Source organism: Sceloporus occidentalis, unplaced genomic scaffold, assembly GCF_023333645.1.
Source record: "Sceloporus occidentalis isolate IW3139 unplaced genomic scaffold, rSceOcc1.0.p SCAF_1, whole genome shotgun sequence".
Taxonomy (NCBI): domain Eukaryota; kingdom Metazoa; phylum Chordata; class Lepidosauria; order Squamata; family Phrynosomatidae; genus Sceloporus; species Sceloporus occidentalis.
In genome coordinates, this window is record NW_028316981.1 from 319,725,941 (window position 1) to 319,753,294 (window position 27,354).

The window sequence follows — 27,354 nt, forward strand, 5'->3', positions numbered from 1 at the left end:
TGCCCCCTTTGCTTCCTATAGCAAAAGTGTGCAGGGAGGGGGTCTCCTCCCTCATTAACATCCCTGCCTCTCTAGGAAGATGGCCACCGGCCTCTTTCACCCTGCGAGGTCTAATACTATCCTCAACCTCTGTCTTGCCTGCAAAGCATTAATCTGTCCCCTTTTGCACCTGAAAGTGGATCCCATGAAAAGACTTTGGGACGGCAGTGATGGGACGTTTGGAAACCATCCCTTTATCTCCACATCATCCCCTCCTGCTTTGCCTGACATGCAGCCTAATGGGCAATTTTGTTTGTTTTTACTTTATTTACATTTATATATACACAAAAAACCATACACACAACATACAACAAAGATTGTTCACATACTGAAGTCACAAGAGACATACATAAGAACAAATACAAAATACATTGATTTTGTGTCATTATTGTACTTCAAAATATAATATTCTAATACTTCCTTATCTTCAATGCTTATCTTTATCAATGTAAGTTCCAGTGCATACATATAATATTCGAGGTTAGGCTTTTTGTAATAAATTGTAGATTTTCCATTTCTTATTATATTAGTTAAATTTAATTTAATTTGGGTTTAATTTAATTTAGATGCCATTCTTTTTTCTTTCCATACTCTTTTAAGCAGCTCCATTCAATCTCAATCTCAATCTCTTCCTTAGGTCTATTTCTAATTTGGGCAGTGAAGGTATCTATGTCCCTAGCCTCTCTTATTTTCATTAACCATTCCTCTTCAACTGGGGTTTGCAAAGTTTCCCAATATTTAGCATACAATAATCTCGCTGATGTAGCAATGTACAATATGACTTTGGCATATTTTGTGATAATAATGTTTAGATTGTCTAGCATGTTAAGTAAAAATATTTGTGGTATTAATGGTACATCTCAGGATGGCTCTCACCATTGTAAACATTCTCCTTGTTCCCAACAGATATTTAAAAAGGTTTACGTTTGTTCAGTAAGGAGAAGAGATGATCAACAGACCTTCAGAGCTGACATCTAGGTCCCTGCCAGCTGTAAATGACTTTTCTCCTGTGTGGGACCTTTGAATGAAGCTCTTTCCACATTCCATGCATTTATATCCCCAGTGTGGGTCCTTTGATGTGAGTTTCGACTTCCACTCTCACTGAAGCTCTTTCCACATTCCATACATTTATAGGGTTTCTCCCCAGTGTGAGTCCTTTGATGTGAGTTTAGATGTCCACTCTGCCTGAAGCTCTTTCCACATTCCATGCACTGATATGGCTTCTCCCCAGTGTGGGTCCTTTGATGGGAGTTTAGACTTCCACTCTCACTGAAACTCTTTCCACATTCCATGCATTTATAGGGCTTTTCCCCAGTGTGGGTCCTTCCATGTTTCTTTAGATTTCTTCTACCACTGAAGCTCTTTCCACATTCTGTGCACTGATAAGGCTTCTCTCCTGTGTGGGTCATTTGATGTTTGTTTAGACTTCCACCCTGAATAAAGGTAATTCCACATTCCATGCATTTATATGGCTTCTCCCCCATGTGGGTCTTTTGATGCGAGTTTAGACTTCTACAGTCACTGAAGCTCTTTCCACATTCCATGCATTGATATGGCTTCTCCCCTGTGTGGGTCCTTTGATGTGAATTTAGATGTCCACTCTCACTGAAGCACTTTCCACATTCCATGCATTTATAGGGCTTCTCCCCTGTGTGGATCCTATGATGTCTGTTTAGACCTTCACTCTGACTGAAGCTCTTTCCACATTCCATGCATTTGTATGGCTTCTCCCCAGTGTGGGTCCTTTGATGTGATTTTAGACTTCCACTCTGACTGAAGCTCTTTCCACATTCCATGCATTTATATGGCTTCTCCCCTGTGTGGGCCCTTTGATGATTGTTTAGATGTGTACTCCGAGTGAAGTTCTTTCCACACTCCATGCATTTATGTGGCCTTTCCCCCGTGTGGGTCCTTTGATGTAAATTTAGACTTCCACTCTGAATGAAGCGCCTTCCACATTCAATGCATTTATAGGGCTTCTCTCCTGTGTGGATCCTTTGATGTCTGTTTAGCGTTCCACTCTCACTGAAGCTCTTTCCACATTCCATGCATTTATAGGGCTTCTCCCCCGTGTGGGTCCTTTGATGTGAATTTAGATGTCCACTCTGTCTATAGTTCTTTCCACATTCCATGCATTTATAGGGCTTCTCCCCCGTGTGGGTCCTTTGGTGTGAGCTTAGTGCTCCCCTCCTACTGAAGCTCTTTCCACATGCCATACATTTACATGGCTTCTCCCCTGTGTGGGTCCTTTGATGTCTGTTTAGATGTCCACTCCTACTGAAGTTCTTTTCACATTCCATGCATTTATAGGGCTTCTTCCCTGTGTGGGTCCTTTGATGTGAGTTTAGATCTCCACTTTGACTGAAACTCTTTCCACATTCCATGCACTGATATGGCTTCTCTCCCGTGTGGGTCCTTTGATGGGAATGCAGATGTCCATTATGTGAGTTCTGCAATATTTGGGGGGGGGGGGGGGAGAGCAGGAGATAAATAGAATAATGATGATGTAAGCCACTCTGAGAGCCTTTATGGCTAAAGAGCAGGGTAGAAATATTTTAGATAAATTCATAAATAAATAAATAAATAAATGATGAAGAAAATAAAAATAAAAAATCTAACTCAGACTCCTTCCACCTTGAACCTGATATTACAACCTACTGAGGCCTGATGTGACACCATCCATGATTACTTTGCAGATAGACTCTCTTGAATAAGGGCCGACTTCGATGCCAGCTTTAATACAGAAACAACAGGAGAGGTGTCCAGCAACTCTGTTAATGAGGTTAATTTGGATCAATTTCAGTTTCTGAGTACTGATGACTAAGACAAGCTGATTGGAAAGGTTAAAAAGACCACTTGCCCTCTCGACCCCTGCCCTTCATGGCTGGCCATCCAGGGAAAGGCGGCAACTATGAGTTTACTAAGATCAATAATTAATGCCTCCCTCAGGGAAGGCTGCTTTCCAGCCAGTTTAAAACTGGCTGTGGTCAAACCCATTTTTAAAAAGCCTTCCCTTGATCCCCTGGAGATATCGAACTACCAGCCAGTCTCTCTTCTATCATTTTTGGGCACGGTGATTGAGAGGACAATTGCTAACCAACCCCAAGCAATCTTGGATGACACCGATTATCTTGATCCATTTCAAACTGGCTTCAGGTCAGGATATGGAGTTGAGACGGCCACGGTTGCCTTGGTCGATGATCTCTGTCTGGGCATCAACAAGGGAAGTGTGGCCCTGTTGGTGCTCTTGGACCTCTCAGCAGCCTTCGATACCATAGACCATGGCATCCTTCTGGAACGCCTGAGAGGGTTAGGAATTGGGGACACTGCTCTGCAGTGGTTCCGGTCCTATCTCTCAAGCAGGTTCCAGATGGTGTCCCTTAGCAACAGTCCGGCCAAGAAAGAGCTTAAATCGGGTGTCCCTCAAGGAGCAATACTGTCGCCAATGCTATTCAACATTTACATGAAGCCGCTGGGTGAGATCATCTGGAGACATGGAGCGGGGTGTTATCAGTACGCTGATGACACCAATTTGTTTCTCCATGTCTCGGATTTCACTAAGGCCTTTGACAAGGTTTCCCATGACATACTTGCAAACAAGCTTGTAAAATGTGGGCTAGACAAAGGAACTGTTACATGGATCTGTAATTGGTTGACCGGCCGAACCCAAAGGGTGCTCAACAATGGCTCCTTTTCATCCTGGAGAGAAGTGACCAGTGGGGTCCCACAGGGCTCTGTCCTGGGCCCAGTGCTATTCAACATCTTTATCAATGACCTGGATGACAGAATTGGGAGCATACTTATCAAATTTGCAGATGACACCAAATTAGGAGGAACAGCTAATACTCCAGAGGACAGGATCAAGATTCAAAATGACCTGAATAGACTAGAAAGCTGGGCCACAGCTAACAAAATGAAATTCAACACAGAGAAATGTAAGGTATTGCACTTAGGGCGGAAAAATAAAATGCACAGATATAGGATGGGTGACACCTGGCTGAATGAAACTACGTGTGAAAGGGATCTAGGAGTCCAAGTAGACCACAAGTTGAACATGAGTGAACAGTGTGATGCGGCAGCTAAAAAGGCCAATGCTATTTTAGGTTGCATCAATAGAAGTATAGTGTCTAGATCAAGAGAAGTAATAGTGCCACTGTATTCTGCTCTGGTCAGGCCCCACCTGGAATATTGTGTCCAGTTCTGGGCGCCACAATTCAGAAAGGACATTGAGAAACTGGAGCCATGTGTCCAAAGGAGGGCGACAAAAATGGTGAAGGGTCTGGAAACCATGCCCTATGAGGAACGACTTAGGGAGCTGGGGATGTTTAGCCTGGAGAAAAGAAGGTTAAGAGGTGATATGATGATAGCCCTGTTTAAGTATTTGAAAGGATGTCATGCTGAAGAGGGAGCAAGCTTGTTTTCTGCTGCTCCAGAAAACAAGACCCGGAACAATGGATGCAAGCTCCAGGAAAAGAGATTCCACCTCAACATTAGGAGGAACTTCCTGAGAGTAAGGGCTGTTCGGCAGTGGAATGCACTCCTTCCTCGGAAGGTGATAGAGTCTCCTTCCTTGGAGGTCTTTAAACAGAGGCTGGATGGCCATCTGTCAGGGATGCTTTGATTTGGATTTCCTGCATGGCAGGGGGTTGGACTGGATGGCCCTGGTGGTCTCTTCCAACTCTACGATTCTATGATTCTATGATTCAGTAACCAAGGAAGGCATCTCCTGTCTGAATGACTGCCTGAAGTCAGCAATGGATTGGATGAGGGAAAATAGACTTGAATCCAAATAAAACGGAGGTACTCGCTATAGGCAATCCCAATCCAGGTATGGTGATAAGCTTTCCAGTTCTGGACGGGGTCACGCTTCCCCTAAAGGACTATGTCCGTAGCTTGGGGTACTCCTGGATTCGTCGCTCCAGCTGTCATCCCAGGTGGAGGCAACAGCCAGGAGCACCCATTATCAGCTTCGCCTGATTCACCAGCTGTGATCCTTCCTGGAACAGGAAAACCTAGAAACGGTTGTACATTCACTGGTAACCTCTCGTCTCGATTTCTGCAATGTGCTATACATGGGGCAACCCTCATGCCACATTCGGAAGCTGCAACTGGTCCAAAATATGGCAGCCAGATTGGTGACAGGGAGTTCCAAATTTGATTCTATTACACCTATCTTAAAATCTCTACACTGGCTGCCCATTAGCTTCCGGGCACCGTATAAGGTGTTGGTTATTACCTATACAGCCCTACATGGCTTGGGCCCAGCTTACCTGAGGGAACGCTTCCTCCCATACAATCCTTCCCACACTTTCAGGTCCTCTGGGAAGAACCTACCGCAGTTAGAGAGAACTAGACTGAAGACAACTTTCCAGAGGACGTTCTCTGTTGCCGCTCCAAAAATCTGGAATGACTTGCCGGATGAGATCTGCCATATAACATCTCTGGAGGCCTTTAAGAAGGCAATAAAAACGGGTCTCTTCCGGCAGGCCTTCCCAAACTGATCTCAGAATTTTCACTCTTTATTTGTTTAGCTGTACCCACCGGACTTTGATCTCGATTTATTTTATTAACCATTTTATTGGGAATTGTTTTTAATGGTATTTTAAAGTGGGAGGGAAATTGGGGAACTAGGATCTAATATGTCCTGTTATGCTTTTATCTACTGATTGTCATGTTTGATTTTATTGTTTTTGTTTGTTGTTACCTGCCTCAATCCAATACAGGGAGAGTCAGGGTACTAATAATAATAATAATAATAATAATAATAATAATCTTGGCCAGCTTGCAGGGAAGCCTGATCCAAATGTTGCCCAGGTGACCACCATCCCTTTCTGACTCTGGCATGTGAATTATTTGTTCTTCATGGTTCAAATTACAATTAAGGAAATTAGAAACCAGTCCCAGGCCAGGTGGGCCTGTTTTTACCACAGCAACACATAACCTACCTGCCTTGCTCTGCTGATGGCCTAGGGATGGAATTTGTAACTCTTGGAAGATTTTAGGATGCCCCCTTCCCCTCCTCAGATACATAGGGCTTTCTTGCAAGTAAGCTCTATTCTCTCCCCCCCTTATTCAAACATCACCATTTGCTCCTACTGAATCATAGGGCAATAACAACATATTGGGAAACTAACCAAGTGATTCAGGTCACTCCCTCTTTTGGGAAGCTCTCTCACTTAAAAGATTTTTCTCTTGCCCTGTTCGGTCCTCCATCTTCCTCCTCTCTCAACTTAATGGGAAGATGGTGAGATAAAGATTTCTTCTTTACCTGAACTATTCCTTAGAGACATTAGGATATAGCCACTATGTATATGTAGATTAAAGCCATTCGTAAACTTTTGTTTAAAACACAAGCTACTTCTGTTGTTTCTGAATCAGTCTCAGTTTGCAGAGAAGCACAGTGAGGTAAGGACACTTTTTCTGCTATTCTTTTGATTCAAAGTTAGATCTTAACAGGCTTAGCTTTTATATTTTTGATCTTTAAATACTTTTGTTTCCTTAACAAGGGCTGAAGCCTTAGGAAACTTCAGTTGCCTTACAGTAACACTGATGAATTCATACTTCTAACAATTATACTGTAATATATGTGTAATTACAAAGCCTTCAAATAATTGCAGTACCTACTATTAGATGTTAAAGAGCATACACACTTTTTTGAGACCCTGAATGTATGTCATACTGAAGATGGAGCAAGCTTGTTTTCTGTTGTTCCAGAGAATAGGACCTGGAAGAATGGAAGCAAGCTCCAGGAAAAGAGGTTCCACCTCAACATTAGGAAGAACTTCCTGAGAGTAAGGGCTGTTCGGCAGTGGAACACACTCCTTCCTCAGAGTGTACTGGAGTCTCCCTCCTTGGAGGTCTTTAAGCAGAGGCTGGATGGCCATCTGTCAATGGGGATGCTTTGATTGTGATTTCCTGCATGGCAGAAGAAGGGGGTTGGACTGGATGGCCCGTGCTGTCTCTTCCAACTCTAGGATTTCATATGTATGTGTATATATGTGTGTGTGTGTTTACATATGAGTGTGTGTATATTACTATAACTTTTATCTCTCTCACAGTGACCCAGATGCAGAAGAAAAGGCTAGGAAAGGGAAAAGCCACCAGGGAGTAGATACAGGTGTCTGTAAGTGCGCGTGTGTATATGTATCTATAGACAGATAGATAGAAACACATATGCACACAATCCTATACACACACCCATACATACGCCATTAGAAACCAGTCACATGGACACACCTATACATACCCATTAAGAGCCTTGATGGTGCACTGATTAAATGCCTGCACTGCAGCCACTCACTCATAAACCATAAAGTTGTAAGTTAAATCTCAGCCTGGGGCTCAGGCTCAAATCAGGCTTGCATTCTTCTGAAGTCGCTAAAATTAGTACCCATCTTGTTGGGGGCAATTAGCTTACACATTGTAAACCGCTTATGGAGTGCTTAAGTGCACTGATAAGTGGTATAGAAATGTACTTACTGCTACTACTACTACTACACACAGAGACATACACACACACACACATAGGCACATTCCCATGCATTCAAACTCCAGGAAATGAGAGTATACCTCAACATTAGGAGTAACTTCCTGACACTAAGAGCTGTTCTACACAGGAATATGATGCAGCCTTGGAGAGTAGTGGAGTCTCCTTTGAAGGTTTTTAAACAAAGGCTGGATGGCCATCTGTCAGGAAGGGCTGTTGGTTGTGAGTTCCTGCATGGCAGGAATTGGACTAGATGGCCCTTGAGGTCTCCTCCAACTCTTCAGTCTACGATACTATGATATACACAGACAATCACACACACACACATAGTATATATATATATATATATATACACACAGAGAGAGACCAACATTCATGCATGCACATATATACAGACTTATACACACACACATATGCACAGACACTTATGCATGCACAGACAGACAGACACACACACACATAAACATACACAGAAACTTATGCATGCATATACATAACAGACAGAAACACACACACACACACGTTTATGGGAGAAGCTTTCTGCCAGGGAAAGCAAACCCTTCCTTTCCCTTCCCTCCCTATTCTTTCCTCCTCCACACCTTGGACCCCATTCCCCCTGAGTCTCCTCAAAGGACGGAAGGAGAGGTTGTGACAAGCAGAGGGAGGAGGAGGCCATTTAACCCCCAGTGCCGCTCTTCCCTCTGAGGGCTCCCCTCAAAGCTATATCAAAAGCTGCCCAAGGATGGAGCAAGCTTCTTTTCTGCTGCTCCAGAGAATAGGCCCTGGAACAATGGATGCAAGCGACAGGTAAAGAGATTCCATCCCAACATAAGGAGGAACATTCTGACAGTAAGAGTTGTTTGACAGTGGAAAATGCTGCTACATCAATGGAGGGTGGTGGAGTCTCCTTTAGAATAATTAACTTATTAACATTTCATTTAAACAAAATTTAATTAACTTCTTTAAGAGTCTTTAGATCCTGATAGGATATAAATATAATAATATATTATAATTTAGCTAAGGAATAGTTCAAATAAAGAAGAAGCATTTATCTCACCATTTTTCCAAAGACAGCTGACCCAGAATAATGGATGCAAGCTACAGGAAAAGAGAGCCCACCTAAACATTAGTAGGAACCTCCTGACAGTAAGAGCTGTTCAATGGTGGAAGGTGCTTCTTTGGAGATTTTGATGGAGTCTCCTTCTTTGGAGGCCTTTAAACAGAGGCTGGATGGCCTTCAGGGGATGCTTCATTGAGAGTTCCTGCATGGCAGAATGGGGTTGGACTGGAAGGTCCTTGGGGTCTCTTCCAACTCTATAATTCTATGAACTAGCTGAGTCACCTTGGCTGCATGCAGTACTGTATATGGAACTAACTATCATCCGCTGGTTGGAAAGGCAGTGGAGACGGAACCCATCAGAGGAGTTACATCAAAAGTTGAGGACAGTTTGTGCAACCAATTACTCCCATGAAGATGAATCTCGACAATCTTATCTATAGAAAATTCAAGCTCAAGCTCAAATGCCTCATCAGTTATTTGGTACCTTTAATGTTTTATTGAGTCCAGTGGTGTCAGGAATAAAGCTGTGGGTTTTTTTCCTGTCTTATTTTTGGCGTGTTTTGCGGTTTCCAAATGCTGGGTTATGTTTAGATTTGTTATTATTATTAATCTTTATTTATAAAGCGCTGTAAATTTACACAGCGCTGTACATATAATCTTTTTAATTAAACGGTTCCCTGCCCTCAGGCTTACAATCTAAAAAGACACAACACAAAAGGAGAAGGGAGAGGTGGTGGGGAAGGGGATGAGGGCAAGCAGTTCCTCTCTACCTCTGAGGCCTGGATCAGGGGAGATGGACTGGAGGGAGGACTTGGCTTCTTAATGTTGGAGCTAGCCAGCCTCTCTAGTAGGATAATACATATAAAGTACATAGCAATACAGGAAATGATTCAATAAAGCAGGCAACAAAAGAACATCAAGTAGTAAGCGACAATTATGCAATGCCTGGGAAGGCTTCTCTGAACAGGATGGTCTTCAGCTCCGTTTTGAAGCTGGTTAAAGAAGTGATGGCTCTTCCTTGCGGGGGAAGAAGGTTCCAGGAGTGAGGGGCAGCAAGTGAAAAGGGGCGAATCCAGGATGGGGCAGAGGAAATCCTGGGCTGAGACAGGAACCCTTGACTACCAGAACGGAGGGCCCAAGTGGGAAGGTGAGGAGAAAGAAGGTCTGATAAGTCAGGAGGGGCCAGTCCATGGAGGGCTTTGAACGTCGACAGCAGGAGCTTATACTGAATGCGGAAAGGGAGAGGGAGCCAGTGAAGGGATGCCAAGACAGGAGAGATGTGGTCAGAGCGGTGGGTGGAAGTGATAATGCGTGCAGCTGAATGCTGGACGGAGATTAAGGGATGGAGGTGAGAAAGAGGAAGCCCAGCCAGGAGGACGTTACAGGAATCCAGTTGTGAGATCACTAGGGCATGGACCAGGATCTTGGCAGTAGAGGTGGAGAGATAAGGTCGGATTTTGGCAATCTACAAGCCTTGGCTGTGGTCTGGATCTGAGGGATCCACGACAGAGAAGAGTCAAAGATAAAGCCAAGACTGTGGGCTTGCTGGACTGGTTGAATAGAAATGTTGTCCACAGAGACAGAAAAGGAGTGTTGAAGGGTGGGCTTAGGAGGAAAGACAAGAAGCTCCGTCTTGGACATGTTGAGCTTCAAACGCCGATGGCGCATCCACTGAGAGACAGCTGTGAGACAAGACGAAACTTGCTGTTCAAGCCTTGGAGAAAGGTCAGGGGTGGAAAGATACAACTGGGTGTCATCGGCATAGAGATGGTAGGCAAAGCCAAAAGAGCTGATGAGTTTTCCTAAGGACAGTGTGTAGAGAGAAAACAGAAGGGGGCCCTTACATTGTGAATGTATAGATGGATACCATAGCTAAAGGCTGAGTTGCAGATTGAAGGTGAATGCTGGATATGTTTGGCCTTAGAACAAACAAAGAAACAAGCTTCATTTATATACTGCTTCATACTGCCTAAGCAGTGTCTAAGCGGTTTACAAAGTGTAAGCTAATTTGCCCCCACCAATCTGGGTACTCATTTTAGCCACTGATGGAGGAAGGAGGCAAGCCTGAGTTGAGGCTGAGTCCTTTTTGTTGGTCTTGAACTCGCAACCTTCTGGTTTTGAGTGAGTGAGTGGCTGCAGTACAGGCCTTGAACCGCTGCTCTAACTGACCTGATCAGGGCTCTTTGGGGCCAAACCATGAGAGCGAAGTATGACAAGAATTACTGGTGAAGGTTTAGATAAGAGTGTTCTAATAAAGCTGTGAGATGAAATGTTATGGACAGTGAGCTCCCCAGGAAGGAAGGTCTGTTGGGCTGCTGCCTCTGAGCATGCGCAGTCTTCCCTCCCTCCCTCCCCTGAGGATTGGAAGCACAGGAGGAGGAGGAGGAGGAGGAGGGAGAGCCCTTGCTGGGAGCCCAGCTGCAGGGTCTTCTGGGGGACGCCCCTCTCCTCCCTCCCCTCCTCCTCCTTGGGGTCCCTGGGGCCCAGGCTCTTGGGCCCAAAGGGGAAAGGGACCCCATCCTGCCCTCCCTGCCATTCCCCCCCATAAGAACAACAGAGGCAGTGTATACTGTATGGACACATCTCTCTCTGTCTCCCACCCGAGGCACAGATGCAGAAAGCCAGCCTTGCCCGCCTCCCTTTCCCTGCTGCTGAGTCCTGCTCCTGACCTGGGCCTCCATTGCGGCGGCGGCCTCCTCCAAGGCTCCTCAGGCCAAGGAGGGAGAGGAGCCCCAGCAGCAAAGGCCTGCCTTTCCTCTCTCCTCCTGCGGGGGAAGAAGAACAGGCCTGGCTGGCGCTAGTCACTGCGCATGCTCAGTCTCAGCCGCTGGAGCCGCCGCTGCTCTCACTCATTCGGCCAGCCAGGAGTCTGAGCATGCGCACTCCCTCCCTCTCTCTCTGCTCCTCCTCCTCCTCCTCCTCCTCCTCAGGGCTGTCCCTTGGAGGGGAGGGGAAGGGAGAGGAGGGGTCCTGCCTTCCCTCCCTCCCTCCCTCCCTCCCTCATGGGAAGAGGGGCAGAGGAGAGACCCATAGGCCTCATGTAGGGGGAGATTGGGGCTGGCCAGGCCCCCCCCCCCTTTGGCCTTAAAGGAGGGAGGGAAGGGGTGCCCTTTTCATCTCTTTTGAGGGGGCTGGGTTCAGAGGAGGAGGAGGGTTCCCAGAAAGAGCCTCCAAGGCCAAAGCCAAGAGGAGGAGGAGGAGGAGAGACTCCAAAGACCCTTCTGGAGGAAGACAGACACAGAGAGACAAAGAGAGAGAGAACTTGGGAATACAAGCAGGGAGACCCACAGCATCCCTACACACACAAGCACACACACAAGCACACCTTTTCCTCTACAGCAACCCTGCAGAGGAGGCCCAGCAGAGAGAGCAACAGTCCTGGTTCTGGGAACATGCAGAAAGGGCAAAGAAGGCGCACTTGGTTGTCCTCCAAACCATACATACAAACACAAAAACATATGCCAGTCTCTGCCTGGGAGCCCCTCGAAGGGATGCAAGTTAAAGGAAGAGAAGTGGGAATGAGGAAGGAAGAAATGAAAGTGTGCCAGCCAAGGGAAGAGAAGGCCAAAGGAGACTGATGAAGGACGGGGGTCCATCTTGGGGCTGAACCTCCCTCCGCTCCCTGGACCTCAATGGAGAGGAAGGCCTCTGGTATGGGGAAACAGCCCTATTCACATCATTCATCTTTAGCAATGACTTGGATGAAAGAACTGGGGGCATCCTTATCAAATTTGCAGATGACACCAAATTAGGAGGAATAGCTAATACACCAGAGGACAGGATCAAGATCCAAAATGACCTGAATAGACTTGAAAGCTGGGCCAGAGCTAAGAAAATGAAATTCAACACAGAGAAATGTAAGGTATTGCACTTAGGGCGGAAAAATAAAATGCACAGATATAGGATTATGGGGGACACCTGGCTGAATGAGAGACTTTTCCATGTGAAAGGGATCTGGGAGTCCAAGTAGACCACAAGTTGAACATGAGTCTAGGCTGCATCAATAGAAGTATAGTGTCTGGATCAAGAGAAGTCATAGTGCCACTCTATTCTATAAAACTTTATTTATATACCGCTTTTCCAATGATCAAAGAATATAGGTACATACAGGTTAAAAATATAAAGTCCACAAATCTCAATATACATAAAAACACACAGCCAAAATTTTTCAGTCAATGATGTGCAAGTCTATCAAGAATAGTGACTACAGAGAGTCAGACGGATCTGCCAGTCGGAATAAATGTGTCTTCAGAGCCTTTTTAAAGGCTTCCAAAGTGGAGCAAGCTCGGATTTCATCAGGAAGATTATTCCAGAGAGTAGGTGCTGTCGATGTGAATGACTTCTTGTGAGTTGTTGACAACCTCACTCTCGGACACTCTAATAAGAGTTTCCCTGATGTTCTGAGAGTAAGGGGCGGATTGTGTGGGAGGAGGCACTCCTTCAAGTAACTCAGGCCCAAGCCATGTAGGGCTTTATAGGTAATAACCAACACTTTGTATTGGGCCCGGAAGAGATTTTAGTACCAGGGTTATATGGTCTGCCCTGGATGTTCCAGCGACCAGCCTGGCTGCTGCATTTTGCACTAACTGAAGCTTCCGGACCTGGTACAAAGGAAGCCCCATGTAGAGCGCATTACAGAAATCTAAGCGAGAGGTTACCAGCGCATGTACTACCGTTTCAAGAGTTTGGATTTTGTTAGAGAACAGAAAGTTGATAGAATTGGAAGGCTCCAAAATGAAACAAGGGTGACACGCATATTTATGTTATAAATTTCCTTACTCAGACAAAGTATTATTAGAAAAGCCTTGTTTAGAGTTTGGAAACAGTATAAAAATTTATTTTATTCCAAAATCCCCCAATGGGCTCCTTCTCCACAAGAAGCTTTCCATAAAAATGAATATTTGGGTAACACAATATGGATTAAGTATGTAGACCTACTGATATTTACAAAAATAGACCTTCAAATCAAATCTAGGGAGCAATTGTTACAAAAAGGGAGACCCATAGATTGGTTTCATTACCAGCAACTAAAAGAAGAATTTAATAAAGACAGGAAAATGGTTGGAATAGAAACTGAGTGGAAGGTATTTGATAAAATCCTATTGCGAGGAGAAAAGGGTTTTATAAAAAACATACAAACATCTCCTAGATATCGAACTAAAGGAAGAGTCTATTAAAGAAAGTATGAGAAAGTGGATGAGGAACACAGGAAGACTAATGCCACTAGAAATGTGGGAACACTCTTGGAAAAGTAATCAGAAATTTACAAAATGCAACACTCTAAAAGAAAACTATCTAAACATATTTTATAGATGGCATTTAACTCCATCTAGGCCAGTGATGGTGAACCTTTTAGAGACCCAGTGCCCAAACTGCAACCCAAGTGCCATGTCCCTCTGGCTTTCTAGTAACAAACCCTGGCAAACTCTGTGCTAGGGCGACAGCATGTGTGCCCACAGAGAGGGCTCTAAGTGCCACCTCTGGCACGCGTGCCATAGCTTCGCCATCACTGATCTAGGCTATCTAAAATAAATATACATTACAATAAAAAGTGTTGGAAATGTAAAGACAGAATTGGAACCCTTTACCTCATACGGTGGCAGTGTAATAAGATGAAGAAATATTGGCTAAACATACAAAAGGAGATGCAAGATGTTTTAAAAATAAAAATTCCTCTCCTTCCTGAACTGTTTTTATTAAACATAGTAGACCTGATTCAAGTTAAACTGACCCCAAATATAATTAGTGTAATCCTTTGTATGATATCAGCCACACGTACGGCACTAGCTCAATGCTGGAGATCCAGGGTAAGCCTGGAAAATAAGAGTACATGGCTTTTCCATTATGGATAGTCTGACTATGAACTCAGCATGGAAAACTACTCAAGAATTTGAAAACAAATGGAAAAATGTTCAAAGATTATGACACCAGATTTGACATAGAAGTTGCAGGGATAGATTAGACTAAAGATGAAACAAGGAAGAATATAACCAGTGATGGTTCTTTGGAATACATGATGATAAATATAGACATATAACATACTAAAATATATGTGTATACATATAATTTTCTTTATTTTGGGTTACGAATACTTACGTTATAGATTATAAGTATATATTAATCTACAATCTTTTTTCTTTCTGTATGGAGTTGTTTTCTCTTTTCTGCACTAATACAATTCAATAATTTTTTTGTAAAAAGAACAAAATTGGGAAAGAGGTGCAAGTTTTGCCTTGGGCAAGTCACACTCTCTCAGCCTCAGAGGAGGGCAGTGACTGGAATTGCTCAGGAATGGGTGCCCCAGTATTACTTTCCACAGCAGTCATGGAGCACCTGACACTGGAAAGGTCGACAGTGCTGCCGGCCGCAGCCTTCTTGGCCGAGGCAAAGGTTAGGCAGAGCCTCAAGCCCATGGCAGCTCCCCTGATCCCAGCCATTAAGCCCCGAAGCTGATTGAGAGTTCCTGCATGGCAGGGATTGGACTGGATGGCCTTTGTGGTCTCTTCGAACTCTATGATTCTATTATTCTTTCCTGGAGAAGTCACACTCTCTCAGCCTCAGATGATGACCATGGCAAACCTACTCTGAACAAATCTCGCAAAGGTCTGGCTTAGGGTTGCCATAAGGGTGAACATAAGTAAAAAATGACCTGAAGGCACACTGCAACAACAGAATGCTAATTCCTGCATGGCAGAAGGTGGCTGGACTGGATGGCCCTTGGGAGACCCTTCTTATTCTAGGATCCTGTGTATTCTATATCTGCCGGCCTGAGAGGGAGTTCACCAGGCAGGCCCAGCTACATCAGGGCCAGCCTGAGAGGAAGGAGACTCCGCCCTCCATAACTGCCACCCGCCGGCCTGAGAGGGAGTTCACCAGGCAGGTCCAGCTCCATCAGGGCCAGCCTGAGAGGAAGGAGACTCCGCCCTCCACAACTGCCACCCGCCGGCCTGAGAGGGAGTTCACCAGGCAGGTCCAGCTCCATCAGGACTAGCCTGAAGGAAGGAGACTCCGCCCTCCACAACTGCCATCTGCCGGCCTGAGGGAGTTCACCAGGCAGGTCCAGCTCCATCAGGACTAGCCTGGAAGAAGGATGAGCCCTCCCTCCAATCCATCTGCCTTGGTCCAGGCGTCAGAGGAGGAGAAGAACCACTGGACCTCATCCCCTTTCCCTCCACCATTCCCTTCTCCTTTTGTTTCATGTCTTTTAGATTGTAAGCCTGAGGGCAGGAAACTGTTGGATTAAAAATAATAATTGTAAGCCGCCCTGAGAGCCATTAGGGCTGAAGAGCGGGGTATAAATACCTAAATAAATACATAAATAAATTCCTGCATGGCAGAAGGGGGCTGGACTGGATGGCCCTTGGGGCTCCCTTCCTACGCTAGGATCCTCTGTATTCCTGCATGGCAGAAGAAGGGGGCTGGACTGGATGGCCCTTGGGGGTCCCTTCCTACGCTAGGATCCTGTGTAATCCTGCATGGCAGAAGAAGGGGGCTGGACTGCATGGCCCTTGGGGGTCCCTTCCTACGCTAGGATCCTGTGTATTCCTGCATGGCAGAAGAAGGGGGCTGGACTGGATGGCCCTTGGGGGTCCCTTCCTACGCTAGGATCCTGTGTATTCCTGCATGGCAGAAGAAGGGGGCTGGACTGGATGGCCCTTGGGGCTCCCTTCCTACGCTAGGATCCTCTGTATTCCTGCATGGCAGAAGAAGGGGGCTGGACTGGATGGCCCTTGGGGGTCCCTTCCTACGCTAGGATCCTGTGTATTCCTGCATGGCAGAAGAAGGGGGCTGGACTGGATGGCCCTTGGGGGTCCCTTCCTACGCTAGGATCCTGTGTATTCCTGCATGGCAGAAGAAGGGGGCTGGACTGGATGGCCCTTGGGGGTCCCTTCCTACGCTAGGATCCTCTGTATTCCTGCATGGCAGAAGAAGGGGGCTGGACTGGATGGCCCTTGGGGGTCCCTTCCTACGCTAGGATCCTGTGTAATCCTGCATGGCAGAAGAAGGGGGCTGGACTGGATGGCCCTTGGGGGTCCCTTCCTACGCTAGGATTCTGTGTAATCCTGCATGGCAGAAGAAGGGGGCTGGGCTGGATGGCCCTTGGGGGTCCCTTCCTACGCTAGGATCCTGTGTATTCCTGAATGGCAGAAGAAGGGGGCTGGACTGGATGGCCCTTGGGGGTCCCTTCCTACGCTAGGATCCTCTGTATTCCTGCATGGCAGAAGAAGGGGGCTGGACTGGATGGCCCTTGGGGGTCCCTTCCTACGCTAGGATCCTGTGTATTCCTGCATGGCAGAAGAAGGGGGCTGGACTGGATGGCCCTTGGGGGTCCCTTCCTACGCTAGGATCCTGTGTATTCCTGCATGGCAGAAGAAGGGGGCTGGACTGGATGGCCCTTGGGGGTCCCTTCCTACGCTAGGATCCTGTGTAATCCTGCATGGCAGAAGAAGGGGGCTGGACTGCATGGCCCTTGGGGGTCCCTTCCTACGCTAGGATCCTCTGTATTCCTGCATGGCAGAAGAAGGGGGCTGGACTGCATGGCCCTTGGGGGTCCCTTCCTACTCTAGGATCCTGTGTAATCCTGCATGGCAGAAGAAGGGGGCTGGACTGGATGGCCCTTGGGGCTCCCTTCCTACTCTAGGATCCTGTGTATTCCTGCATGGCAGAAGAAGGGGGCTGGACTGGATGGCCCTTGGGGGTCCCTTCCTACGCTAGGATCCTGTGTATTCCTGCATGGCAGAAGAAGGGGGCTGGACTGGATGGCCCTTGGGGGTCCCTTCCTACGCTAGGATCCTCTGTATTCCTGCATGGCAGAAGAAGGGGGCTGGGCTGGATGGCCCTTGGGGCTCCCTTCCTACTCTAGGATCCTCTGTATTCCTGCATGGCAGAAGAAGGGGGCTGGGCTGGATGGCCCTTGGGGCTCCCTTCCTACTCTAGGATCCTTTGTAATCCTGCATGGCAGAAGAAGGGGGCTGGACTGCATGGCCCTTGGGGGTCCCTTCCTACGCTAGGATCCTGTGTAATCCTGCATGGCAGAAGAAGGGGGCTGGACTGGATGGCCCTTGGGGGTCCCTTCCTACGCTAGGATCCTGTGTAATCCTGCATGGCAGAAGAAGGGGGCTGGACTGGATGGCCCTTGGGGGTCCCTTCCTACGCTAGGATCCTGTGTAATCCTGCATGGCAGAAGAAGGGGGCTGGACTGGATGGCCCTTGGGGGTCCCTTCCTACGCTAGGATCCTGTGTAATCCTGCATGGCAGAAGAAGGGGGCTGGACTGCATGGCCCTTGGGGGTCCCTTCCTACGCTAGGATCCTGTGTATTCCTGCATGGCAGAAGAAGGGGGCTGGACTGGATGGCCCTTGGGGGTCCCTTCCTACGCTAGGATCCTGTGTATTCCTGCATGGCAGAAGAAGGGGGCTGGACTGGATGGCCCTTGGGGGTCCCTTCCTACGCTAGGATCCTGTGTAATCCTGCATGGCAGAAGAAGGGGGCTGGACTGGATGGCCCTTGGGGGTCCCTTCCTACGCTAGGATCCTGTGTAATCCTGCATGGCAGAAGAAGGGGGCTGGACTGCATGGCCCTTGGGGGTCCCTTCCTACGCTAGGATCCTGTGTATTCCTGCATGGCAGAAGAAGGGGGCTGGACTGGATGGCCCTTGGGGGTCCCTTCCTACGCTAGGATCCTGTGTATTCCTGCATGGCAGAAGAAGGGGGCTGGACTGGATGGCCCTTGGGGGTCCCTTCCTACGCTAGGATCCTGTGTAATCCTGCATGGCAGAAGAAGGGGGCTGGACTGGATGGCCCTTGGGGGTCCCTTCCTACGCTAGGATCCTGTGTATTCCTGCATGGCAGAAGAAGGGGGCTGGACTGGATGGCCCTTGGGGGTCCCTTCCTACGCTAGGATCCTGTGTATTCCTGCATGGCAGAAGAAGGGGGCTGGACTGGATGGCCCTTGGGGGTCCCTTCCTACGCTAGGATCCTGTGTATTCCTGCATGGCAGAAGAAGGGGGCTGGACTGCATGGCCCTTGGGGGTCCCTTCCTACGCTAGGATCCTCTGTATTCCTGCATGGCAGAAGAAGGGGGCTGGACTGGATGGCCCTTGGGGGTCCCTTCCTACGCTAGGATCCTCTGTATTCCTGCATGGCAGAAGAAGGGGGCTGGACTGGATGGCCCTTGGGGGTCCCTTCCTACTCTAGGATCCTGTGTATTCCTGCATGGCAGAAGAAGGGGGCTGGACTGGATGGCCCTTGGGGCTCCCTTCCTACGGTAGGATCCTGTGTAATCCTGCATGGCAGAAGAAGGGGGTCGGGCTGGCTGGCCCTTGGGGCTCCCTTCCTACTCTAGGATCCTGTGTATTCCTGCATGGCAGAAGAAGGGGGCCGGGCTGGATGGCCCTTGGGGCTCCCTTCCTACGCTAGGATCCTGTGTAATCCTGCATGGCAGAAGAAGGGGGCCGGACTGGATGGCCCTTGGGGCTCCCTTCCTACTCTAGGATCCTGTGTATTCCTGCATGGCAGAAGAAGGGGGCTGGGCTGGATGGCCCTTGGGGGTCCCTTCCTACACTAGGATCCTGTGTATTCCTGCATGGCAGAAGAAGGGGGCTGGGCTGGATGGCCCTTTGGGGTCCTTTCCTACTCTAGGATCCTGTGTAATCCTGCATGGCAGAAGAAGGGGGCTGGACTGGATGGCCCTTTCGGGTCCTTTCCTACTCTAGGATCCTGTGTAATCCTGCATGGCAGAAGAAGGGGGCTGGACTGGATGGCCCTTTGGGGTCCCTTCCTACTCTAGGATCCTGTGTAATCCTGCATGGCAGAAGAAGGGGGCTGGACTGGATGGCCCTTGGAGGCACCTTTCCAACTCCAGGCTCTGGGATTCGCTTTTCTCCCAAGTTAATGGAGGTCAAATGATTTTTGCACTTCAAACTCAATTGGCACCAATTAAAGAAGTGTGTCCTAGCCCCATTTGGGGACTTTTGCCCTCGTCTTCCTCACTTCCGCCTTTCTTGACCAAAAAGAATTCTGCATAACTTAAAAGACTCCATCTTATTTGGGCTCAGAACAGGTTAATATGGGAAGTTCTTTGTGGTCCAGGCCTGTAACCAATCTGTTTGGGGTCCCTTCTGACTTTGGGGCCCTTTCATCCTCCATTATGGGTTCCCTGAAGGCCTGAAACTGCCAAGTGCTGAGGCAGAGGCGACCATTTTGTGCTGCTTGTAACTGTGGGGAATACTGTTCCGGAACCTTCTGTGAGGCTTCAGTTGAACTGACCATTGGCTTCTCTTTCTCTCCTTCAGTTTTCAGAGCAAGAAGGAAGCCAGGCTCCTTGGGCCAAAAGGAAGTCAGTGTGTTTCTTTATCTGTCTTTTGTGCCTCTTTTCTGGGAGGGTTTTCTTACGCAGCTCTGCTCCTTCTGGGGAACATGGGTTTTAAAAGGGATCAGAAATGAGGAAGATAGTTTTAACAGAAGCCTTATTGTTCTTCACAAACATCAGGCTTTGGCTTCTAAGAGGAGGCTTGCTCCCCAAACTAGGCAAAAACTAGCTCCTTTGGGAGGTTTTAAAAGCCTCCTCAGTTTGCAGGCAAGAAGGAAGTTGACCAACCAGACCATCTCACATGGCCAAGAATGAAACAAACAAACATACAAACAAACAACAAGAATTAGAATAAGCATTTGACAGAAAAACAAACTGCTTATATTTACAACCGACTCAGCCTGTGTCTGCACTGCAGAAATAATCCCGTTCGAAACCGCTTCAAGTCTCCTGGCTCCATCCTATGGACTCCTGTCCTGGGATTTGTAGTTTGTTGTGGCATGAGAGCCCTGCAAAGGTAAATGGTACAAACGAAAGGTATAGTGTCTAGATCAAGGGAAGAAATAGTCCCACTCCATTCTTCTCTGGTCAGGCCCCACCGGGAATATTATTGTGTCCAGTTCTGGGCCCCACATTGAGAAACTGGAGCCATGTGTCCAAAGGAGGGCAACTAAAATGGTGAAGGGTCTGGAAACCATGAAGCCCGGCTCTGAGGAACGCCTTTGTAGTCAGGGAGGGCAGGAGGAAGGGAAGGTTGGCTGGTCAGAGGCAAAACAGGAGAGAGGCAGGACCAGGGGAAGCCCAAAGGGGCTTGGCAGGGTCCTTGGGCAGAGGAATAAGAGAAGAGGGACAGGTGAATTGCCAGGGGAAGGCCTGGAAGAACGGGCGCGGAGAGGCGGTCAGAGAAGGGATAGGAAAGGTAACCTGGAGGCCAGGACGCGAAGGCCAGCCAGTAACCCTACAAGGAAAACACGGGCTGATGAGGGTCGGACTCGGGCCCCACTCCGAGGAGAAGCTCCGTGACGCTAATCATTTTGGATTAAATGTTCTTTACAGCAATCTTTGTTGTACTTCTCTCCTGTGATTCTATGTTCTCCTTCTACCAACTTCATCCAAAAACATTTTAAGCTCTTGTTGTCATTTGTTCTCTATCCTGTACTTTTTCCTTTATTTCCCTCCGCTTTCTCTATGCCGCTACTTCTGCTTATTTATGTACCTATATTGTTTTCTGATCTCTAAGATCCCTTTCGTTGTCGTTGTTGTTGTTAATATTTATGGCCATTTTTCTTTACGATAACTCACTAGTGGTTCCCAAATGTCCTCCTTCTCACTAGTTGACTTATCCTTTAGATATATAGTTAATCTGTCCATTTCCATCATGTCCAGTGTTCTTAATAATCAGTCATCTTCATTTGGTCTCCCTGGAGTTTTCCAATTTAAATATCTCTTGAATTGTTTTATGTATGTCTTTTCAGTATTTTCTTTGTTTTTCTGCATGCCCACCAGATATGATAGAAAGAACCGCCTTTTTCTCCACATTTCCAACATTTATCTTCTCCATTTTTGTATATTTTGCCTAATTTTGATGGTGTTTTGTGCCATCTATACAGCATTTTGGAAAATGTTTCTTTTATGTCCATACAGACTGTAAAATTCAAAACTCAGCCCCATGCTTTTCCCCATTTTTCCAACTGTATGTTGTGACCTATATTTTTGGATCACTTTATCACTGATGATTTGATAGTTTCTTGCTCTAATTCTAATTTCAAACAAAATTTATATAATTTTGATATTGTTCCCTTTTTATTTGTCATCAGTATTTCATCTTTGTTTTGTAATTCCGGTTTCTTTAATGTCTTTCTTCACTCTGTCTTTTAGTTGCAGATATGGGTATTAATGGCAAGTCCTCTCCTCACTCAATTCTTTTCTTTCCTTTATTTTAGGATTCTGTCCGTTCCACTTCAACATTTCTTTTTATGGTTTGTTTTTTTGGAAGATGGTCAACTGTATATTCAGTGTTCATTCAGTGAATGCGTTTCGGCTACAATAGGCCTTCTTCTTCATGTGGGACAGTTTTTGCAGAGCTGTGGCATAGTTTTTTTGCAAAGCGAACCAGGTTAGGATCTTTGTGCAACTCCTGGAAAACTTTCTTAAGGTACAGAATGTCCTCCTGCTCCAGGTTTTAGAGAGTTCTGAACAGCAAGACGCCAATGTGTATCCTATGAACTCTGCTGTGGCCCATCTTATTTTGGCTTGTGGGTGCTGGAGGTATTCCAAGGCCTGGGAGATAGACATGGATGCTCTGATAGTGGTTCTTTATCAGATACATCCAGGTGTCCAAGACGCAGCTCTGGAGGTCTTCCCAGGCCAGGCTGTGGAGGAGGTCTGCCCATCCAAGGAAGAGGCCACAGTGCATCAGGGACAGTTTGGAGGTCATGGTAAAGGTGAAGTCCTGGTCCATCAGATGGAGGAGCAGTGGGAGGACGCTGAAGATCACCTCCTTCTGCAAGAAGGCCTTGTCAGCTCCCCAAACTCCCATCACCAGCTGTCAAAACAAGGAGAAGGCATGGATGCTGGCCCTTTCATCTTCCAAGAAGATGCGGACATTCATTGAAAACTCCAAGGTGAGGTCCTCAGTCCCCTGGGCATCCAAATCACGGAGAGTGGTCATGATGTCCTTCAGGCCCTTCACAACGTCTTGCTCTTGTCCATTGAAGACTGACTCCATAAGCATCAGAAGCTGGTCCTGCAAACACTTAAGCTCGCCTGGCTCGAAAATGAAGCTTTTGAGGGCCTTGAAACATAGGTCTTTGATTGTCAATTTGGAAGAGGCAATCCCTTCTCCCAGATGCTGTCTGATGGTAGAACAGTCCATGCTCTGAATGGCAGGTGGGCTCTTCAAAAACTTGACCATGAGGGACATGGCTGCTCTCTTCTTCATATCATCCTTCTTGCTGTTGAGGATACATGGCTAAAAAAAAATCAATATATATATATATATCAAACGAGGAGTAATTGAAATGAAAATTCTGATTCCTTTTTCTTCCTGTGTTAGAGTGATAAAATATCTTCTCTTCCTGAAGCCTCAATCCTTTGAGGATGCCTTGTTTTGTTGGGCCACAAAATGCTTTGGATGGAGGGAGCAGTGCATGTCACAAAACACCTAAAGGAGCAGAGAAAAAATATTTAATGCTCTTTAATGAACACTCTTAGTTAAGGGGCCTGAGAGGAAGAGGAGGCGGAGGAAGGTCTGTATGCCTTCACCCCCCCCCCCCCAGGAGCCCAGTTCTCCACTCCGTCCTCCAAAGGGCAAGAGGACACAGCTTACAGAGGGGGGCAGGGAAAATCTTTGACCTGGAGTTTGGGGGGAGAGAAGAACAGCCCCCATTTCCCATTGCCAGGACAGGAAAGGCAACTGTGGGGGGCAAAACTAGAAGGTGGAGGGGAAGGGGGCAGTGGGGGAAGGAGGAAAGGCCTCAAAGAATGCTCTCTTTTGGGGGAGGTCTTGGTCCATGCCATGAAGGCACTTGCCCCCCCCCCCAAAGCAATGGCTGCCAAGGCCTTCCCTCCATCCCCCTCCTCTGATCAAGAAAGAGATCATGGAGGGGCTGGCCTCTGTTGCCTAGCAGAACAACCTCACACAGGGTGGCTGTTGTGGTTGTGGTTGTGAGGAGAAGAGAGAGAGTCATTGGGGAATGGAAAGAAGGGGCTCCCTGGGAAAAAGTGATATCAGAAATAGAAAATGTTATGAATACAAAAATATAAAAATAGATAGAAGAGCAACTATGGGGGCTGTTCTTCTATTATACAACTCAGAGAAATGGAAAAAAGACGAAAAAGATTTGGTAACAAGTTTGCTTACAGCAGCGAGATTAATAAGAGCAAGATGTTGGAAAACGAAAATAAAGATGCATGGAAATTAGCAATTAATGACAAACTGACATCATGTGCATCATGGAAAGTAAAAAAGGACTATGGAAAAGAAATGATTTTGAGGGGAACGAATTTACTGAAAAAGCATTGAGAAAAGATGGAAGATTACCTCCACAAGTTGAACTGAAATTTTGGGGGGAATATAAGGATGGAAATGGCTCTGGGGAAGGGGGCACTGAGGGGAAATAGAAAATAACTTGTTAAAATGTAATAGAATGTAATAAAATGAATGAATATATTCATATATAGAAACATGATATGTATTGTATGTATTAAGAATATTAATTCATAAAATGAGTAAATTAAAAAAAGAAGAAGTGGCTCCCCACAAAAAGAAGAAGAGAGCAGGCTGGGCTCCTTTCAGGGGTGCATTAGGTTTGGGGGGGCAAGAGGGCTGTAAACTTGTTAAGCCAGGGGTCCCCCATCTTATATCTTGCATTTTATTTCTTTCTTTCTTTTGCTGAAGTGGAGTATTTCACATTTCTCTGTCACAATTCATTTTGTTAGTTTTGGCCCAACTTTCTAATCTACTAAAATAATTTTAAATGTGGATCTTCTTCTCTGGGGTCTTAGGTACTCCTCCTTTGATAAGTAGGCCCTGCATTCTTTCATGCTGGGGATGCTGCTGCTGCTGCTGCTGATGATGATGATGATGATGATGATGGCCCCCTATCTAGGGCCTGACACAGACAGGCCAAAATAAAGCTGCTTCAGGTCACTAAGGTATGGTCTTTCAATGATGCATGAGTCCTAAGAGTCCAGAAACTGCACCAAAGCCATGCTCCAGTCCTAAGGACAGGAGTGCAGCTTTGGTGCAGCTCCCAGACTCTTAGCACACATGCATCACTGAAACACCATACTTCCAAAGTGACCCAAAGCAGCTTTATTTTGGCCTGTCTGTATCAAGCCTAGATTTCTTGACCAATGGATTTAACTATCCATGGCTTGAAAATATACAAAAATAATATAAATTCCAAAAGCAACCCTTTTTTGGCCATTTTATATGATAGACATTTTTTGTTGTTGTTGTGGGTCTCCAAGTTGTTTCACTAGTTTCTAAATAGGTGGGTGGGGGTTTCCCATTGCTTTACCAGAGGCTGAGAGAGTGTGACTTGCTCAAGGTCACCCAATAAGTTTCCATGACGGAAATGGGATTCAAACCCTGATCTCCAGAGTCATAGTTCCACTATGCTCCAACCACTATGCCACACAGGCTCCTACATCATGGACATCATTTTGCTGGGTTGTTGCATTTCATGGACTTGGCCCAGCTTTCTCATCCATGGTGGTCATTCTGTAAGCCCCCTTGTCCTCCTCCTCCTCCACTTCCAGGCCCAGCTCCTTCTGGATGCCCTCCACCTCTCCCAGTTTGGCAGGGACCCTCCTCCCGATTCATCCTCTGCCCTCCCACCTTTTCAGCTGCTGTCCAACTGTCCTACTCTTCATCTAAATCAGGGGTAGGCAACCCTTTTGAGCCGGGGGCCGGGTTGCTGTCCCTCAGACAACTGGGCGGCCGAAGACAAATAATTAATTTTTTTTAATTAATTAAATAAATAAACCGGGACAAACATAGGACAAAATTTTCAAATGGAGGGCACTTTTTAAATAAAAAATGGAGGTCATGCAAAAAAATTTGCTGATTTTTTAAAAAATGTTAAGATAAATGCATGTTTCTGAGGCTTCTATAGACAATTGCCCCACCATGCCCCTCGCGCGAGACGCCAAAGGCCCCGGCGGCAATCGGCGGCAGGACCGGGCTGGGGCCGGTCCTAAGGCCTTGCCGGGCCGCAGGTTGCCTACCCCTGATCTAAATGTATACTTACTGAGCAGCTTTTTTCCTCATAAAAATAAGCATTTCTGCCATGAAGGAGCATGTTTAACGAAGATGGCTGCCCTGGCTCCCACTGGCTCAGTCCCTCCGGAAGAATCATAGAGTTGGAAGGGACCTCAAGGGCCCTCCAGTCCAACCCCCTTCCATGCAGGAAATCTCAATCAAAGCATCCCCATTGACAGATGGCCATCCAGCCTCTGCTTAAAGACCTCTAAGGAAGGAGACTCCACCACTCTTCACCACACTGAAGGTGTAATGCTGCATGTATATGCTTGCACACACATCTTTGTGTGTGTGTGTGTGTGTGTGTGTGTGTGTGTGTATATATATACACATACATATACATATACACACACGCATATATATATATATATACACACACACACAAAGATGTGTGTGCAAGCATATACATGCAATATTACACTTTCAGCTGCTCCACAGTTTGTGTGTGTGTGTGTGTGTGTGTGTGTGTATATATATATATGCGTGTGTGTATATGTATATGTATGTGTATATATATATATACACACACACACACAAAGATGTGTGTGCAAGCATATACATGCAGCATTACACTTTCAGCTGCTCCAAAGTTTGTGTGTGTATATGTGTGTATATGTGTGTGTATATGTATATGTGTGTGTGTGTATACACACACACACACACACACACAAAGATGTGTGTGCAAGCATATACATGCAGCATTACACTTTCGGCTGCTCCACAGTTTGTGTCTGTGTGTATATGCGTGAGTGTGTATATGTATATGTATGTGTATATATATATATATATACACACACACACACACACACACACACACACACAGATAGCTGTGTATGTACACATATAAATATGGCTTCACACTTTTGGCAGTAACACTATAAGTGTGTGTGTGTGTACATACACACACACACACACACATATATATAAACACTCAAGCAGACAGATGTGTGTGTACACATATAAATAAGGCATCACACTTTTGGCTGTGGCACAGTGTGTTTTTGTATATATATATGTGTGTGTGTGTGTGTATATTAACCTTTATTTATAAAGCGCTGTAAATTTACACAGCGCTGTACATACAATATTTTTAATTGGATGGTTCCCTGCCCTCAGGCTTACAATCTAAAAAGACACACACACACACACACACACACACACACACACACACACACACACACATAAACTCTCATACAGACAAGTGTGTGTACACATACAAAAGGCATCACACTTTTGGCTGTACCACTATGTGTATATATATATATAAGTATGTATGTATGTATTTATGTGGGTGCATATATATATATATATATATATACACACACACACACACACACACACACACAGACATATACAGATGGTGCGTACCCCTTTCGTAAGTGGCTAAAGGCAGCAAATCTCGCGATATACCGCGCTAAACAGTGACTTTATTCTTCACCCCTGGAAGTTAAAAATGTTGCGCCCCGTTCAGAGCCCCATAGAGCATGCGCAAAGCTGCCGATGCACATCGGCGAACACACATTGTATTGGGCTGGTGTGGTGATCCAATCTGCACTGGCCTCGCTTTGTGTGAATACGCATTGGCCGATGCGCAAGACCTCAATTCGGAAGGCTGCCCAGGTGTGGATGAACGATGCAATATGACGCGAATATGAATCGGCAAAGCGTATTCAGAGAGCGCGAGTGTGGATGA

The 27,354-nt window shown here is 46.4% G+C and overlaps 1 pseudogene; it reads right to left on the minus strand.

Annotated features, from left to right (window-relative positions):
* Window positions 1–1,167: 1,167 nt before the first annotated feature.
* LOC149324290 (uncharacterized) overlaps window positions 1,168–27,354 on the minus strand; it is a 380,857-nt pseudogene continuing 354,670 nt past the window's right edge.